Source organism: Schistocerca piceifrons, chromosome 5 (genome assembly GCF_021461385.2).
Source record: "Schistocerca piceifrons isolate TAMUIC-IGC-003096 chromosome 5, iqSchPice1.1, whole genome shotgun sequence".
NCBI lineage: Eukaryota > Metazoa > Arthropoda > Insecta > Orthoptera > Acrididae > Schistocerca > Schistocerca piceifrons.
In genome coordinates this window covers 230,277,894-230,297,974 of record NC_060142.1, presented here as the reverse complement: position 1 = coordinate 230,297,974, position 20,081 = coordinate 230,277,894, and the positions used below count along the sequence as shown (strand labels likewise).

General features: G+C 39.4%; 1 protein-coding gene across 2 annotated transcripts in view; it reads right to left on the bottom strand.

Moving 5' to 3' along the window:
- The window catches only part of LOC124798448 (high affinity cAMP-specific and IBMX-insensitive 3',5'-cyclic phosphodiesterase 8A), a 1,735,971-nt gene that overhangs the window by 637,095 nt on the left and 1,078,795 nt on the right, over positions 1 to 20,081 (bottom strand). The gene's annotated exons all lie outside the window — the stretch shown is intronic.

The following is a 20,081-nucleotide window of genomic DNA, read 5'->3' as shown; positions in this document are numbered from 1 at the left end:
TTGTGAGCTCCTCAAGCGCGCCAGACTTGTGAAGTCTTTCATTGTCATGGAGAAGGAGAAGTTCGTTTGCATTTTTGTGGCGACCAACACGCTGGAGTCGTTTATTCAATTTCCTGAGGGTAGCACAGTACACTTCAGAGTTGATCGTTGCACAATGAGGGTGGACATGAACCAGAATAAGGGCCTTGTGTCCCAGACGGCCATCGCCATGACTTTACCGGCTGAAGGTGCGGCTTTGAACTTTTTCTTCAGACGAGAGGTTGTGTGACGCCACTCCATGGATTATTGTTTCTGGTTCGAAGTAATGAACCCGAGTTTCATGGCCTGTGACGATGTTCGGCAAAAAAGTTGTCCGATGATCAGCCTCGTAACGCGCAAACAACAGATGGTCATCCGTCGCTCTTTATGATCTTGTGTTAGGCAGCAAGGAACCCAGTGGACAAACATCTTTGAGTTGCCCAATTGGTAGACAGATGTGTCACCACTACCGATAGAGACGTCCAGCGTAGCAGTGAGATATTTCTTTGTGATCTGTCGATCACCTCGAACGAGAGTGGCCGCACGTTTCAACATTGCAGGAGTCAGAGCTGTGTGTTTCCGGCCAGCACGGGGCAAATCGGAGAGGTTTTGTGCAACATCGTTGCGATGACGACAGATGTCCCGTCCAACAACTCACCGTGAATTTGTTCACAGCCAGATCTGAAAGCGTCTATAAATATCTGCGATGCTCTGGTTTTCTGCCTAAAGAAACTCAATGACATCTCTCTGCTTGGAACGCATCTCCGCTGCAGACGACATTTTGAAGGTTACGTATAGCACCGCATCTGTCGGAACTTCATGGAACTGTAGGAGCTGAAGCGAGAATATTAAAATATGTCCCACAACAAATTCCGCAGTTTTTCAACCGAAAATGGCCGAGAGCAAAAATGTTTTGCATTGCATATTGTACGCCCCTCGTAAGTTAATGACAACTGGCACACTTTCGTCGGTATGAAACCCTGGAGCCTTTCATTATACCACGAAAAACTTTGCTACAGACGTGGAGCATATCCCATCATCTCCTAGGTTCCATCGAATAGAGCTCTGACGAAGTCCGATGTTGTGACGGAGGATATCGTTATTGGCTAAGAAAGCATTGTATGACTTGGAGGATAGTAAACAGATTGAGGACTGGAGTGTTGCGAGGGCAGGAGGACGACAAGCAGTGAAAATACATCAAGCGGGAGGCGCTCTATGAATGTTCAGACTGCTTGGGTGCAAGAAGCTGCTCCGAACTATTACAAAGGATGACCTGCTCTAAGTTAATGTAAAAACTGTTCGAACAGTTACACTTTTTGCTTCTTCCATCGTATGATGTACTTAGCTATTGTTGTTACTGTTTCTGTCTTCAGTCCAAAGACTGTTTATGTAGGTCTCCACGCTAAGCTATCCTGTGCAACCTCCTTCAACTCCGTGTAGCTACTGCAACCTACATCCAATTGAACCTGATTATTGTAGTCAAGTCTTGTTCTCACTCCACAGATTTTCCCTTCCACGCTTCCCTCATTTCTATACCAATGATTTCTTGATGCCGAAGGATATATCCTATCAATCGATCCCTTCTTTTAGTACAGTTGTGCCATACGTTTACTTTTTCTCCAGTTTGTTCATCACTTCCGCATTGACTATTCGATCTGCCCACTTAAACTTTAACATTCTTCCGCAGGACCACATTTCGAATGCTTCTATTCCCTTTTTGTCTGAACTGCTTAACATTCACGTTCCACAGAGTAACTCTCCAGTTAAATACACGTACCTTCAGAAAAGATTTAGTTTATATTCCATGTTAACTAAGTTTTCTTTTTTAGAAATATTTTCTTGCTTTTTCGTTTCTATCTTGATATCCTCTCTACTTCTGCCCAAAAAGAAAAACTCATATACTATTTTAAGTGTCTCATTTACTAATCCAAATCCCCCATCATCACCTAATTTAATTCGACTACGTCCCAGCACCCTTGTTTTACTTTTGTTGATATTTATCTTATAATCTCTTTTCAACACCCTATCTACTCCATTCAGCTGCTATTCCAAGTTCTTTGTCGTCTATGACAGTCTTACAATATCGCTGGCGAATCTTGAAGTTTCTGTTTCTTCTCTGTGAACTTCAATTCGCTTTCCAAATTTCTCCTTTGCTTCATTTACAGGTCGAAGCATATCGAGGTAGGCTACAACCTTATCTTATCCCCTGGTTAACTACTGTTTTCATTACTTGTCCTTTGACTCTTATAATTAAAGTCTAGTTTTTGTAGAAGTTTAGACAAGCTTTCGTTCCCTATATTTTATCCCTGCTGTCATCAGAATTTCAAAGAGGTGTTCCAATTAATCTAGTCAAAATCTCTCTCTAAATCTACAAATACTATAAACGTAGGGCTGCTCTTCTCTAACCTATGTTATTGCACTTGTATATTTCATCTCATACAGCTGTCCTTACCTGAGTCACTGCATACTGGCTAAAGTCGACGCTGCAGTGTTACAGGAGATCTCTAGCCTGGCCATGGGCTATGCTGGTTAGAAGAAGTATTTCCAAAATTAATCGGAACGTTTTCTTTTCTGAAATATTTGACGTGTCAGTAATAACGCCGTATAACTGACTGACCTAGTGTAAACCTTTTAACTGAATGCCATTTTGTCGATTTGACTGTCCCTCAGCCGACAGCAACCAACGTACTCAAACGGCCATCCATCCTAAAACTAACCGGACCCGACGTTGCTTAACTTCAGCGATGGAACGGGCGGCACCATTTCCAACGCGGCAAGGCCGACAGCGATGCCTCAGAGGTTACCTTTACGTTCTCTATTCTTATTAAAACACTGCTCCTTCAGTTGTAAAATTTAAGTAGATGCGAAGAGTAGTCTGTACAATAAAAGATACTCGAGCTTGAAAAGGCGACCATAGATTCAGTAACTATCCGACGTCAAACATTCTGTTTTCATATACTCTGAGAACATGAATAGTCCCATATGTGACTTTCTGAAACACATCCCTATACAGCGCTACATTCATCAGCGGGCATGCACCTGTATAGCCCGAGCTACACCTGTCGTAGCGAAAACATAAACGCCGAATGATTCTCACGGTCTGATCACTGGGATATGATGCAACGATGGTGATAACAATATCGGTGGCAATCATCAATTACTTGCGTTATTGGAAAATCGCAAATTTCCAGTAGGTGGATATACGTCACTGCACGGTAACGTTAATCTGAACGATATTTGATTCAAGAAATTTTCTCTGAAACGTTGCTGCTGATAATAACACAATCTTTTCCTTATGCGGAAAACATCATTCCCATTACCATATTCAGTTAGTCAGCGTATGTGTCTTCGTGAATGCCGTATGATGGGGACTCATCATCTGCAAAACGAATAGTCTCTTTAACCTGTTCAGAAGTCAGATGTTGAATCTAAGTGTGTCGAAAACGTTAATCATTTGCACTTCACACAAATTACAAGCGACAATCTTAACACATTACAAAATGGGAGTTAAGTTTCAGTTTTTTCTGTGACCAGTCAATGCGACGGTTAAGAACTTTCACTCATTGTCCGACTTGACACTTAAATCTGCCCCTGACTCAAACAAAGAAAATTCCGTGTTCAAGCAACTTTTCTTATAGAAATTTTCTGCGGTAGTGTACTACGATGACTTAGTTTTAAGTAGATAATGTGTGAAAAGAGAAAGCACACGGACTTTTCTCCTGAGCTACTGCGGACTGCTGAGGCAGCACAATGATAGACAACACCAGATTCCTCTATGTGTGCCTGTCACAAATAGTCATTACTGTTTCTATTAAAATCAAGTACATTATATGCTATAGTGATGGCTGATTGAGGAAATCGGGAATTACGATGGAACTTGGGTAGGAGCACCGGCCCCAGATCGAATCCGCCTGGCGGATTACCGTCGTCGGTCGGTGTGCCGGCCAACCTGGATGTGGTTTTTAGGCGGTTTTCCACATCCCACTAGGTGAATGCCGGGCTGGTCCCCACGTTCCGCCTCAGTTACACGCCTCGCAGACATCTGAACACGCTCGCACTATTCCATTACTTACACTCGATGCAGACAGCAGGAGTACACTAATTCCGTCCCGGGGGGTACAGGGTGGCGGTAGCAAGGGCATCCGGCCACCCCTTTGCACTAACCTTGCCAAATCCGTTCCTAACAATGCCGACCCTGCGTCAGCGCGGGACATGGCACCAGTGAAAGAAAGAAAGAAAGTTCGAGACGATTATTCCCTATAGATTGATTGTCGTCGCATAGCGAAGAGTGGTACGACTTTGTAAAATAACGATTGTAAATAGACTCCTGGTCATTTTTTGTATGATCAGCCTCTGTAAACATTCCAGCTGAATAAACACAATTCGACCTACAATAGCAACAGATTGCGACCTACAACAGCAACAGGTACATTACAAGACAAAGCGGCAGGGCAACTGATGTGGCGGATGAGGTTAGTGCCCATCAACATAGGTAAACTGGTTGACTAATTGATTTCTCATTCCAACAGCGCGTCCGGTGGCTGAGAACAAGGTGCAGCCATCCACGACATAGTAAGAGCTGCCACCGCGATAATATAAGCTCACGAGGTCAACGTATATGTAATGTATGACGCTCGTATTTCCGTACATTCTTTAAAAGTAATTGTGTGAGTGAATTTCTAAGGGACCAAACTGCTGAGATCATCGGTCCCTAGACTTACATACTTGAACTAACTTACGCTAAGAACAACACACACACACACACACACACACACACATGCCCAAGGGAGGACTCGAACCTCCGGCGGGGGGCGCCGCACAATCCGCGACATGGCGCCTCTAACCGCGCGGCCACTCCGCGCGGCTAATAGTAATTATACAACTTTTGTACTTTTCTTCCATGTTAGGCACATCAAAATCAAAAAGACAGCAAGGTTACTTGAATCAAGCAATTACTTAGCTATACAAGAAAATACCAGAGTTCTGAATATCAATTTCAGTCTCTGTCAGTGCCACGAAAAGTACTTAACAAAACTATGTGTATAACTTGAGGAGGACAATGCCATTCCAATCAATAACAAACTGACGAAATACCATAAAACAAAACAATCATGAAATATGTCAAATCTTTGCTTCCTATTATATGTAACGTCTTCTCCTTCGTGAAAGCAGCGATTTGTCAGTGTTACTTAAATGATGGTAAATATGAAAGAGAAGAATAAGAAGAAAATAAAAAGAAGAGGAGAAGTAGGAGGACATGATGACAGAAATGGGTAGGTGTACGATACCGAAGTCATTAGCGCTTATGGCACATGAAAATAACGTTTTTCTGCAAGTCACTGTCGTAACTATTGCTTTTCAGATTGAGTAGGGCATACTACATGAGTTCCTGACAATAAGCAGAGTTACTGAGACTGGTAAGTGACTGGAGACGGTGAATCCCAGATGAAGTTGCATGTTTACCCTCAAGATCTGGTACATTCACATGATGCTGAAGTATCTCAGAAACATGTACATAGAGGACATTTTTATGTGTGTTACCAAAAACTGCTAAAAACGTTGTTATACTGTAACTAGTTTCGACAATCTACGTTATTATTGGGAACTTAAAATTATTGTAAAATACGTTACACATCTAGTAAATAGTCGAAGTTAGTTGGTGAATATCTCAGCAGCTTTTGGCGGTGTTAATAAAAATGTCTTCAATCAGAACTATTGAGCATAACCTAAATACGATTTTATGCACATAAAGTTTGTTCGCAAGAAAGAAATTAAAAAAAAAAAATCAGGTGCTAGACGTTAGATCCATTGTATGTAGGTACATAAGCAAAAATAAACCTGAAGACGCTCTACAAAAGAGTAACATACAAAGAACGAGGAAATGGAAATTTAGGTTTTGATGTCCTGTCAACTACGGGGTTACTGGAGACATAGCAGAAGCTCGGATAGGAGAAGGACTGCAAATGGAATCGGCTAAAGTGCATTTGAGATGCCCGCGGCTCGTCCGTTGCGGGCGTAATCCTCGGTCATTGCATTCGGTTGATAGTATACGGTAGCCGATGAGAATCACTCAGTCTTATAATCCTGTCTGTTACAAGCATTTGACTGTATATTTCCGAATAAGTTCAAAGAAAGGCAGCACGTTCTGTATTATCGCGAAATATGGGAGAGAGTGTCACAGGATTTTGGCTGGACATCATTAAAAGAAAGGCGTTTTACGTTGCGACGGAATCTTCTCACGAAATTCCAATCACCAACTTTCTCCTCAGAATGCGAAAATATTTTATTGACGCCAATCTACATAGGGAGGAACGATCACCAAGATAAAATAAGGGAAATCAGAGCTCTTACGGAAAGATATAGGTGCTCATTCTTTCCGCGCGTTGTACGAGATTTTAATAACAGAGAACTGTGAAGGTGGTTCGATGAACCCTCTGTCAGGCACTTAAATGTGATTTGCAGAGTATCCATGTAGATGTGGATGCAGATGTCAACACTTCCGAGGTTGTGGTTAGGTTGGGACTTAATAGCACAGACTGAATCGCTGCAAGGGAAACAAACATTAACATTTATAATAGTGGTATTAACAATTTATAATCATGGTATTAACAAATATTTGACCTTTTTTTGGAGTACGTCGTGATTTATGAGGTGTTGGTTAGGGTGGGACCCGAGAGCGTATACAACGACTGTTACTATAAATGTTTAGCTATTTTTCCATTACATATCGCAGTTTCTGAGGTTGTATTTAGGTTTGGATCTTATAGCTCAGCTTAAATTGTTTCGAGTGAGACAAAATACCAGATAACTTCACTTTACGAAGCATAGGAAATTACGATGAGTCTGTGCGACTGGCTGCCAACAACAGTCTCGCGCTTCATCGCTTTCATTTCCCATCATTCATCACGGAAACCATTACCAGCAAGTACATGCAACGAAACTCTACGCTCCCCGTACGTGCACTTTCATGTATTATCTTCCTAACTATTTCATATGACATCATATGACAAATTTGCATTCCTAACTATTGTTTTAATAACCTGTTTCATTGATTTTATAGAAACCACAGAAAACCTAAACGAGATGCTGGACGGAAATGCGTAATACGAGCATCTAGAAAACGAATTTATTGTCTTAATCACTACATTAGGTCACTCGCTGGAAGAGCTTCGCTGGAAGAAGAAACATCCCTAATGTTAAAGCTGAGCGGGATAAACAAAAACTTTCAGTGTCCTTCGAAGTTAGTTTCATGTACATCTAACAGTAAAAACTACTCAGTATAAATGCCATTCAGAGTTACATGTCTTTCTTGTGTCCTGTTCTTAATGACATGTTGGATTTAATTTTATCCATAGAACGCGACTGTATCAAAACACTGGAAGTATCAATTAAAAACGCCTTCAGTCACAACTTTTCGTGTTTTATTAAGCACACGATTCATATCGGACCCTGTGGCTCCGTCATCAGGTGTAATTGGTCTTGTCTAAAGCATGTGTTAAGACAAATTACACCTGATGATGGACCCACAGCGTCCGAAATGCATTGTGTACTTAACAAAACACAAAAAGTTGTGGCTGAATGCGTTTTTAATTCATACTTCCAATATTAATTTGATATGACATGAACTTACAAAAGTTACCGTCATTTTGATGACAAAGATACGGCTGCAACTGGCAGTATTGTTAAGTTGAGAGTAGTAGAAGTTCTGTTAGCTTTATAACAAAGACCACCAACATAATCTCTTTAAGAACAATATAAGAGAGATAAAGGCACATAGTGAGGAATGTAAACAGTTCTTCTTCTCTCTTATCCTAGGAAAATGAAGTACGACAGATATTTGCTAATATTGGTACAAAGCAGAGGGAAGGGTGTAAATATGGGCACCCTCTATTGTTTTTGACTTAAAGGTACTTTCATTTCGAAAAATCTTGATTTTTGAGCGTCGTTAACAACTGTAACAAGTTTAATAAATGAAAGAAGCTACAAAAATGATTATTATCAATTGTTTCCATTAGAAAACAAAAATTTACAAAAATCTCTAGAACTGGAACTAAAAAAAATGGGCATTCACAAAAATGTTCAAGGAATCTTTTAAAATATTCTAACAAAACTGGATAAAACAATACAAAAGGTAGACTAGCATAGAAGGAAATACTTTTAGGTATTTATGCATTTAAATGCCTATAGAACGTAAGATTATTTACAGAAATTGCAACGAAAATAGCTCCTTCAGCACCTGCACAATCTAAGTGTGCACACGTTTGGCGCCTAACACATTTAACCCACATCCTGGAGTGTCTTAAAATGACACTTTTAATCACAAAAGATGCAAGCTGCATCGATTGAGTCTGAATTAACCCCATAGTTGATATCCAATTCGTTCTTGCTGTGCACAACGGGATGGTCGCTGGAGTCTGTTGACTCCGATAATGAATTGTTTTGCTTCACGGAATTTTCAAGGCCTATGGACTTTCTAACTCTTCCCTCAGGGCTATCTCTAGCCCCAGAAAAAGTCATTTACTTCTTTTGACACACTATGTTAAGCGACTGATTAGGTGATCCTTATATGGCGTTCCAGTGATGAGGTATCGATTGTTGCATTGCGTTATCGAGTGGTGCTTTTCATCTTTATGTTAGGAACAGGAGATATGTCGAACGGTAACACTGTTGTAAGTTGTTTAGCCGAAAAGATGTTATAATTATGGGTTCTCCATTAAACAGGGACCCATATTTTCATTAATTCTACTTAAGCAACATGGTTACTACTGCATATAACCTAAAACCATGAGTAACTAAGTTTGTGCTACGAAAGCAGCTTCAGATTCTGCCGGCCGAAGTGGCCGCGCGGTTCTGGCGCTGCAGTCTGGAACCGCGAGACCGCTACGGTCGCAGGTTCGAATCCTGCCTCGGGCATGGATGTGTGTGATGTCCATAGGTTAGTTAGGTTTAAATAGTTCTAAGTTCTAGGGGACTAATGACCTCAGCAGTTGAGTCCCATAGTGCTCAGAGCCATTTGAACCATTTAGCCTTCAGATTCTGTTTTCCTTATATCATTAAGAAATAGTTTTAAACTAACCATAACGATATGAAAAGAAAGAGATCTGACGTGCATATCAAACGTCTGCAGTCCAGAACAATTACCGAAGTTGTAACCATACTACTGGAAACAATGCTATCACCGACCGGTAACTTTTACAGTTCTAGCCGCCAAGAAGTCACAAAACTGACATTCACCTCAAGATGAAAAATAAGTGCCAAAGTTAGACGATTTTGGTACTGCTCTTTAACAAATTGTGACATTTTTAGACTTGAAGCCTAAATCTAAGGAGACGTTAAACGCGTCGAAGGCACCGAATTGGTCGAAATTTTCGTCTGAGAGGCTCAGTATTGTAAGAGAAAACACAAAGCACTCCTGTGGCACAGCTGTATCGAACGGACAAAAGTTTACATGTGCGATGTATGATGCCTTACATATTCAAGTCCATGCACTGCGTAGATAATATCGTTGGTTTGCAATGTGTTAAAAGCCGTCGATGAGCAACTGTCAGCTTAGTGCCGCATAATAAATGAAACTTAAAAAGGACAGTACCTCATACTGCGGAGCGAACGAGACCATGAAGTGTTAGGAACACTGAAAACAAAAACTGAAGAGCTGCAGCGGACGCTACATCCCACTAATTATTTTGACAACCTTTTCCAAAGATAAAACGCGAGGAGAAAAAACGACAGTCGCTGAAACGCTAAGATAAGGCGCGAGCAATGTAGTCACTTCGCCATTCTTACTTTTACATAACTAGTTCAGGGAAGCTATAATTCTGAACAGAGTGCTTTCCGATTAATTTAATTAATTACTTGTTACACATTCAAATACACAACAAATCGTTTACGGTGGGAACATATAAAATGAATACATATTTCACGTGTTTTTGACGTCGTTGTATAGTGGAGATTCACAAGTTTGAAATTGATAACTAGTGTTTTTTTTTTTTTTTTTACAAATTCTTGTTTGGCATGTATTGCATTGTCAAGTAGAATAACTTGGATTTACACCAGAAAACATCACGCTTGTTTGTAAGGCATTATATTTCCATGGCTAGTTTTAAAGCCGTGTATTTTTCTCACTTCGGTGCCTAAATAAGACTCAGTGGGGAGTAGTGCAGGTAATTAATTATGTTCGCTTTATATTTGTATCTTAAAACTTTCAGACTTAAAAACAATGTTGTCATCAAATCAAATTCATGTAATGTAACGCTGCAGACAGTATTTCCAGTGCTTTAAACAAATGATGTACGCTTGTGAATCTCATGTTTATCACTACGCTTGTGAATCTCATGCTTATCACTACGTACTTTCTACTGTGCTACGAATACTTTTATTCTAATGAGTTACCTAAAAATATCACCCAGGAGAACAGCAGAGAAAGAGAGTTGAGACGTTGCACTAGGACGACTTACAGCGAACAGAGACGAAATTCACTACTGAAAGTTAATTATGTCAGCAATTAAACCTTACGTTCTGTTATATCCAACACCCAGAGACAGGCCATATGTGTTTTTTTTTTTTTGTTTTGTTTAGTACCACGAAGTTATTCACTGATGAACACCAGATTGCTTCATTCATTTTATGCTTCTTCTGTCCTTTCACAGACGATCTGATCTCGTTTCATCCTGAATTTTAATCCCACATCTGAGATGTTCTTTATTTTCTTCGTTACCTGTTAAGTATAAGGGCTGAACAGTAGCCGAGAAAGATTGCCCCGTGCATTTTTCTCTTGGTCTGCTATTCGTATCGTTCTTTCTTCATTGCTGTAAGACCTACATAATTTATATTGCCCTATGTATGTTACATCGTGCATTACCTAAGGATCACGAACGCTTTGCTCATGTCAAGAAATTATAGGAGAGTGTATCGATTTTTTTTAAAAATCTTCCTTCCGTAGTGGTAGGAGAGCCCACGACCAAAATTCTTTACTTATAGCAGTACCTCCAAAACAAAATAAAAATTGATAGACACAGTTGCCCTAAACCAAAATTACTTCATTCAGAAATTTTTCGTGTCGCGTCTGATCTGACGGCATTTTCAAATATGTTAATGTATTTTACCGAACTGTATCATAGCAATACGTCTGATTTTTGGAATGTAGTTGTATGATAGATCAAAAACACCGAATGCTTGTTTCTCAGACGCCTGTAGCGTAGCGCAAACCTAGGGAGCAATTTGGAAAAATGAAGAAAAAGACCAAAAAATTAAATCACAGCAAAACGTCTGAAAATATGTTCTTCTACTAGAGTTGGGTTATTTAACGCGAAAAAAATCGTTTTTGAGAAGAAGATGTTATCACCTTTAATTGTGATACTGTTTTGAAAATGTGGAAAACGTGTGCAGCTTGGTTACAAATAATTACATCGGAAAGCTGTTGGACATGATGAAATAAGCTGCGTCAAATGCATAAAATATTGATATCAGATAAATGTAGTGTAGCATGGTCCAAATCACACAACCTTCTGTTACTCAATAATAATTAAAAATCGTATTGAGGCTTACGAAAATCTATGTTGCAAACCAGTGAATAACTTGTGACTCTCAAATTCTGAGATAAAGAGCTAATTCGAAACCATTCTAATGAAACTGAAGGATTGTTTTTCAAGCAAGTTTCTCAAAAGGGAACTTGGATTAAGTTTGAAAGTTATTATAGTATTAAAGTAAAAAAAAATTAAATGTTTTTCATTACGGGCAGATTCAACCATCGTTATCGCTGTCGTAAAAATCACTCTCCAGATCACTACCAAGTTTTTCAATGTCTTCGACTGGAAAAATAGTAATTAGTTTAATTCACACACTTCTGCATAAAAATCTTGCAGTAAAAATCACGTCAACCATACATCTTGTGGATTTGACTCTTCGTTTAAAATAACGTCCCTCATTTCTTGTAGTTGGCTTCTGAAGAACAACGAAAAATTGAAACGTCCCTCGTTGTCATACTATCCAAAATTAGTGGGTTTAGATTTGTTAGATTTTTAGTATGAACGCTACCCTACATTTACACATTTTGTCACAATAAATTCTGTTCGAAATCTGTTTTACACGGCGGCAGACAGTAGGTGTCGCAATTAGATGAACATAGATTTACCATTGTAGAAGAATGTACATTTTTCATTTTGTATGTTTTTTTTAATGTTTAATCACACCGAATCAACATCATTAAATTTTTTTTATCGTATAATCTGCACGTGAGTTCTTCTAAGACGCTCAATGCATTCCCAGTATCAGAAGTATGTCTGCCTAGATCTGTGAAAGCCTTTTGGTAGTGTGCAGAATTTTTCAGCATTGTCAATGTCCTTTACTTTTCCCTTGCGACAGAATGCGGGAATGTAATCGCAGCCGGTCATTGCATGAAACGCAGGTAAAGAGTTTGCTAGAGACGACCGCAGTGTTCCATGCAGACACGAAACATCAATGTAACGGCGGGAATTACTAACGCCAACATTTATCGAAATCTTACTGGAACTTTTTACAATTTCCAGGTTCCCAAACATCTCAATTAAAATGTATCAGATTGTTAAATAAACACTCGACGTCATTCATTAATTTGACAAACATGGTAAGCAATGTTGGTATCGGCCTTGACATCTTAGTTCTTCATTCGCTGTTTAATTAAATTTCATCTTCAGTCCAACATCTATAGTACATGTCGTGATTAATATGGATGGTTTGCGCCGTGTCTTATTGCGATCAATTATTAATCAAAAATTTGACCACAGATTTTTTAAATTTTGTATTCTTCAATTCTTTTGCAAAATCAGAAGGCCTAACTTATTGCTGGTCCTGAGATTTGAAATCTACCGATGTTATGTTTTCGCGCATTCAATGTCCGTTGTCCTTCATTGTTGTTGTTGTTGTGGTCTTCAGTCCTGAGACTGGTTTGATGCAGCTCTCCATGCTACTCTATCCTGTGCAAGCTTCTTCATCTCCCAGTACCTACTGCAACCTACATCCTTCTGAACCTGCTTAGTGTATTGATCTCTTGGTCTCCCTCTACGATTTTTACCCTCCACGCTGCCCTCCAATGCTAAATTTGTGATCCCTTGATGCCTCAAAACATGTCCTACCAACCGATTCCTTCTTCTAGTCAAGTTGTGCCACAAACTTCTCTTCTCCCCAGTCCTATTCAATACCTCCTCATTAATTACGTGATCTACCCACCTTATCTTCAGCATTCTTCCGTAGCACCACATTTCGAAAGCTTCTATTCTCTTCTTGTCCAAACTATTTGTCGTCCATGTTTCACTTCCATACATGGCTACACTCCATACAAATACTTTCAGAAACGACTTCCTGACACTTAAATCTATACTCGATGTTAACAAATTTCTCTTCTTCAGAAACGATTTCCTTGCCATTGGCAGTCTACATTTTATATCCTCTCTACTTCGACCATCATCAGTTATTTTACTCCCTAAATAGCAAAACTCCTTTACTACTTTAAGTGTCTCATTTCCTAATCTAATCCCCTCAGCATCACCCGATTTAATTTGACTACATTCCATTATCCTCGTTTTGCTTTTGTTGATGTTCATCTTATATCCTCCTTTCAAGACACTGTCCATTCCGTTCAACTGCTCTTCCAAGTCCTTTGCTGTCTCTGACAGAATTACAATGTCATCGGCGAACCTCAAAGTTTTTACTTCTTCTCCATGAATTTTAATACCTACTCCGAATTTTTCTTTTGTTTCCTTTACTGCTTGCTCAATATACAGATTGAATAACATCGGGGAGAGACTACAACCCTGTCTCACTCCTTTCCCAACCACTGCTTCCCTTTCATGCCCCTCGACTCTTATAACTGCCATCTGGTTTCTGTACAAATTGTAAATAGCCTTTCGCTCCCTGTATTTCCTTCATAGACGGCACAATTGTCTGTCAAATATCCGATCGATCCTTAAAACATCACGTTTACACAAAATGCGCCAAAGTTAAGGCATGCAGTAAAAAGAATCCACCAATTATTAAAACATTTACACATACCAGCTCAATGCTTTCATTTTTTTTCAATGCTGATTTGTCGGTTTTATTTATTGTTCCGTCCATGTGACGAAGAGATAGCGGCATTGGAATTATCGAATAACACACACTTTTTTTACATTTTCTAAGGTTAACGCTAAAAGCCGCTCAAATTAATAGTAGTCCTCAACATGATAGCGTAACAAGCGCTGGAACGTTCTTTTCGTTTTTGGAGATGAGGTAGAAAATGTCTGAAAATAGCACTTTGGAAATTGCAATAGACATTAGACAGGTTTTTAGTAAATTGAACCGGTTTGCCACAATGCAGTACGATAAAATTTGTTACCATGTTTGGAAATGCGATCAGGCCAAATGCAAAACATTTTCTTAATAAAATGACAAAATCTACACAAATTTTTTACATCAGACAGATTGTGATAATACCGTCTGCCTAATTTTTTTGTCATACCGGAAATGGCCCCCCACAGTGCTGTGACATTTTTCACTGTTACCACCGGACGTAAAACGATTAGACATGGTTTCTGTCGTGGTCTCTCGTACTATTACGAAGCGCATCGGGCTCTCTGGTGCCTTCACTGTTCCTAAAGCCAGACTGAGCTGCACCTAATAGGTCCTCCTTGTTTTTTCATTGTTGTCCGTCTCATCTTAGTCATCAGACTGTGTGCGTGAATTGACAAGTTAAGTGTTTCCGATAGTTTTCGAACATATTTGCTCTTGATTTCTTCGAGAAAATATGGATGATGTTCTACCGGTTTCGGGATTGTGCCCCTCCTCGGGTGTTTATACATTCATGCATGAGTTTATATTGATGAAGATCACTGTATAAATACAAAAACTTTACTTGCTTGTCACTTAACAGATACAAGTGGAACAACTTTAAGTGGCAAGGCAGCATTTGTCGGAAATACATCTGTACTTACATAAAGATGAAGCGTAAACTGTTACCACAGCGTAAGTATAATAACGATGTTATATATTTTCGACAAGTGCTGCCTTTCCACTTACAATTGTTCCACTTGTATCTATTTAGTCACCAGCAAATATTTTTTCTCTTTATACAGTGATCTCCAGCAATATAAACATGTACCTAAATGATTAAACACCTGAGGATGGACACAAGCCCGAAACCGGTTGTGTGACGAATAAATAATCTTTTATTGTGACTGGTAGCGGAAATTTTTCTTCACCCTATAAAGGAACAGTCACGGAGTTCAACAGCATCCACGGGTAAAATTCACTTAATGATCGTATGCGTCAACTCTTATAGATTCTACACATTTATTTGAACAATCTCTTGGTTGATACTTCCTCCAATGATTATCAGAAATTCCGTGGGAGGTATATCTGTTCTCTCTGTCTTGTTTGATCGCAAATCTTTCATAGCTCTGGCAGAACTATGAGTAACACTGTATGTACTATCTCCTCCATATCGACACCCATTTCTTTTTCTCACACGTTATCATCTACTTTGCCAACGGCCTTGCCACAGTGGTAACACCGGTTCCCGTCAGATCACGGAAGTTAAACGCTGTCGGGCTGGGATAGCACTTAGATAGGTAACCATCCGGTCTGCCAGGCGCTTTTAGCAAGCGGGGTGCATTCAACCCTTGTGAGGCAAACTGAGGAGCTTCTTGACTGAGAAGTAGCGGCTCCGGTCTCGGAAACTGACACACGATCGGGAGAGTGGTGTGCCGCTTCATATCCGCATCCAGTGAAAGTATGCGCTGAGGTTGACAAGGCGGTAGGTCGGTACCGTTGGGCCTTCATGGCCTGTTCGGGAGGAGTTTAGTTTTATCATCTAATTTGGCGACGAGAGGCCCTCTTTTCTCAACGCAGCAGCTGCCTGCAACTCAGATGCACGTAAATGTACGTCGTGAATAACCTAACTGAAGCAACCGTGCCATGCCATGCGCTCCGACGTACTTACATGTCATATATTCTGCGTAAGCGCCCTGCGCAACTCATTTGTTTGCGAAGTTTCAGCGGCTACGTTGTTTTGAAGGCAGTGCCGCCATGTTAGATGTTCCAAAACATTAGTAAGCTATTGTTTACGTGGATACTGTTTACGATTGGTTTTCTTTCGTAATTTCTGTCGTGCGCACGCGACGGCTGTTTTAAACAGTAAATATTACAGTGCGTAAGATAGTAACATAGTGTCAGGAATACGTTTTCAAACGATTTTTCTGGTCGTAAATGGGTACTTGATCCAGTAATACAACGCATTTGTCCTAGCAAATGCAACTTTCTCTTTGTTTATACATTCAAATCGCATTTTATTGTATTTAGGTCGATAGTTGATGAAACTAGAATTCCGAAAACAATGCTTGTTTGCTTATTGGTACCAATTCTTACCCGTTACATTTTCGACTTTCTAATCATACGCACAACATCTTTAATGTTCAGGTTTGCAAAAAATTATCTGCGTTTTCTTTGTTAGCCCAATAAATATGTGCAAAGAGGAAAAAACTAAGAAAGGCATGCTATCATGATTTGTGGATGTTAACAAAGTGAAAGATTCATGAAATGTCGTTGAAACAGAACTGCATGGAGGTCTACCTCCACACAGAACTGAGTTCTTGTTTTATTAGAGAGTCAGTGCGTCACTGTCATTGTAGTTTACGTATTTTCTCGCTTTGAAATCTTACCTACGAAGTGTCTGTCATTCAGTGTGTGGCCAATAATTGCAAAAAACTATAAATTCAATTTTGAAAGCATGTTCCAGCCATTTAAAATTCAATAAATATCACTAGTAGGCATTCCTGATTCTATTAAGGAACATTTAAGCTGATACCTCCTATATTATTTAGTGCAAAAGACCGCATTGTGAATAAAGGAATGGTCTGAATAGCATAGACCCTGTAAACTGGGTATGTTACTTCAATGAGCAAGTAATTAATTTTTTTTTATTAATTTTAGCCTAACCTCTGTAACATGTACATGCTTCTTAAACAGATGTTTCACATATATTTTATAAAAGATTTTAATTAAAAGCACATCGTTTCACAGGTAGTTTGCACACTTAATTATTTTATACTTTTAACAGTAGCCTGTTTGCTTCATTTCCCAGATATTTCTTGCCAGAACCTATCTGTGACACTTTATGAGGAATATCCTGCTTGATTTCACTTTTGAATTACATTTTGAGGTTTTCAAAATGCTTAAGCGTACACCAACCTATGTGGTAAGCCAATAATAATAACAATAATAATAATAATAATAATACTAAGATGCTGTGCAACTACTGCTTTTATGTGCTCGCTCATCCATTTAGCCGAAAGGAGATCAAATCTGGTACAATAACGGTGTAGGGAACAATCATGAACATAAGTGCAAATAATAAGAAATATTATGTACATATGAAGGGTATACGGGGACAAAGATCAAGGTCCATCAAAAATTAAAAAAATATTTAGCGATGCCATCTTGTAGAGGAATGGAAGTAGTGTAATGTGGCAAGATTTGGTTTTGTAAACACGATCAAGGTGCTCGGTAAACTGCGCTAATGTTTTAAAGCACTTGAGAACAACGATAAGGGTTCACGCGGTGCTGAGGAAAAACGATCAAGATCTTTTTTCTGCTTACAGCTTTTCTCTTCTCCTTTTATGTTTCATTTTATAATGTTACAGGTTTGTGGCACTGGCTTTCCAACAATACTTCCCAGTCACTCACATATTTTAAACGAAGCTCGAACAGTTACAACGTTTGGCAATAAAGCAAAGACCTAAATAAAATTTCGCCACGTTGTGCGTGCAAAGTAGGACGGAAAAAGTGTTTTTGTCGGGAAGTTGAACAGAAACCCGCATGTGTTACTGTTACCGATATTGGGCGTAACGTTATTTCTTAAGTGAAATGGAGGCGTCAGAAATGTCGGCGTATTCCTGATTCTTCTAAAAGATTAATGCTTACAATTGAGATGTTTACAGAACGTTCCATTTGTGGAAACGAATAGATTGTTGGAGGAATTCAATCAAATGGCTTCCTTTGACATTTGAAGCTGATCTTATGGAATTTGGTGTGAATCCTGCTATGCGAAGAAGGCCACAGAAAAATCCAGATGCAGCTGCATGTCATAATTTTTCGTATGTCCAAAAGGAGCGTGTTAGTAGAGATGGACAATACAAGAAGTTCAACTATGTCAACCAGCATACTTGGCATTGCATGGCATCACCAACAGACACCTTACTACACTTAAAAAGACATTGACTACAATATGGAAAAAACATGTGGACATCAGAGCAAAACATAACGCTAAACATAATAAACTTAGCGCAGAAACAGTACCTATAATGTATCAACACATACAGTCACTGATAGGGCGCAAATAACATTATAGCATTATATTTAGCAGAGCATCTTAATATTCGAAGTTACATGTGTTACATTCAGAGAAATATGCTCTATAAACGTGTGTCAGATGAACAATATGAACTGATTTTTGTGACTGATTACAACACAAGTTTTGGATATCTCAGAATTGACACATTTTCAGTGCTTGACAAAATTAGACCGCTGTTCTAAACTTGGTTTACAGTTAAACAACGATAAAGATACAACTCCAATACGAACTTCAAATAAGCGGAAACATCTAACGATTTATGAACTACATAAGAGGAAAACTGACACATTTTATTAGATTAAACGTTCCGAACGTTTGAAGCCCAGAGAATTTGTTATTAAAAAAGCAATCTGTATGTATTATCAGAAGAAGCTTCCGCTTCCTAATATTTCAACCTGTAAAGCACGTTATTGCAGACTGCTATCATTTTATTCGTTCAGTCTTCATTTGCTTTCTTCTAGGACATCGTATGACTACTCGAAACGTTGAACTTGAGTGCATCCCTTTGGAGGGCAACGTGACCACAATTGTTGCTCTGATATACATGGTGATACCACTAGAGACCGTTGGAAACCATTCCACAAAATCTGAACATGATCGGGTACAGCAAGGGTACTTACGCCTTTTCAGCCTTCCTGTTTTCCGCCCTCCTGTAACGTGATAATGCAGGAGTGCAACATTAACGTGCACGTGAATAAATTGGCCAAGGGGCGCTACAAGAACCCTAGTTTCGCAAAACCCTCGGTATCACTACTGCACGTTTTTTGACCACATTAGAAATATACCTTCAGAAATTTCAACACCAAATCACCTTGGCGGCTTCTCTAGCGCCTGACGGTCAGATAACCCCTTCGAACCCCTTGTGTGGATTTTTCTACCCACAGGCGCTACAGCAGCTGCGTGGCTGAATTGGTGTCAGAATTACTGAGAGGTACATTTGCAATGTGCACAACAAAATAGTGTGGGTGGCACTGAGGATGTCCCTGAACTAAGAGGTCTTAGAGGGGCTCTTAACCGTTTTATTTATGTGCGTGTTAATATTGCTCTTCCATGTGAACACGCCGCAGCAGGGTGGAAGATATTAGAGCAGAGAAAGTATAAGTACCCTTTGCTGCTTTGGATCATGTTCAAATTTCGTGGAATGGCTTTGAACAGTCCCTAGTGGTTCCAACATGTACAGAGATGTCACATTTCGTAGCATTAACGGAAACTCATCGAATGAAACAGAAGTGATTTCTGGCGTTCCCAAAGGTAGTATTATAGGCCCTCTGCTGTTCCTTATCTGTATACACGATTTAAAACACAATATGAGCAGCCGTCTTAGGTTGTCTATAGATGATGCTGTCGTTTATCGTTTAGTAAAGTCATCAGAAGATGAAAACAAATTGCAAAACTATTTAGAAAAGATATATGAATGGTACGGAAATTGGCAGTTGACGCTAAATAACGAAAATTGTGAGGTCATCCACATGAGTGTTAGAAGGAATCCGTTAACGTCGCTTACACGTTAGGTCAATCAAAGGGCTGTAAATTCAACTAAATATCTAGGAATTACAATTACGAACAATTTAAATTGGAAAGAAGACATAGGAAATGTTGTTGGGAGGGCAAATATACGACTGTGTTGTATTGTCAGGACTCTTAGAAATGTAGCAGATCTACTAAGGAGACTGCTTACGCTACGCTTGTCCGTCCTCTGTTAGAG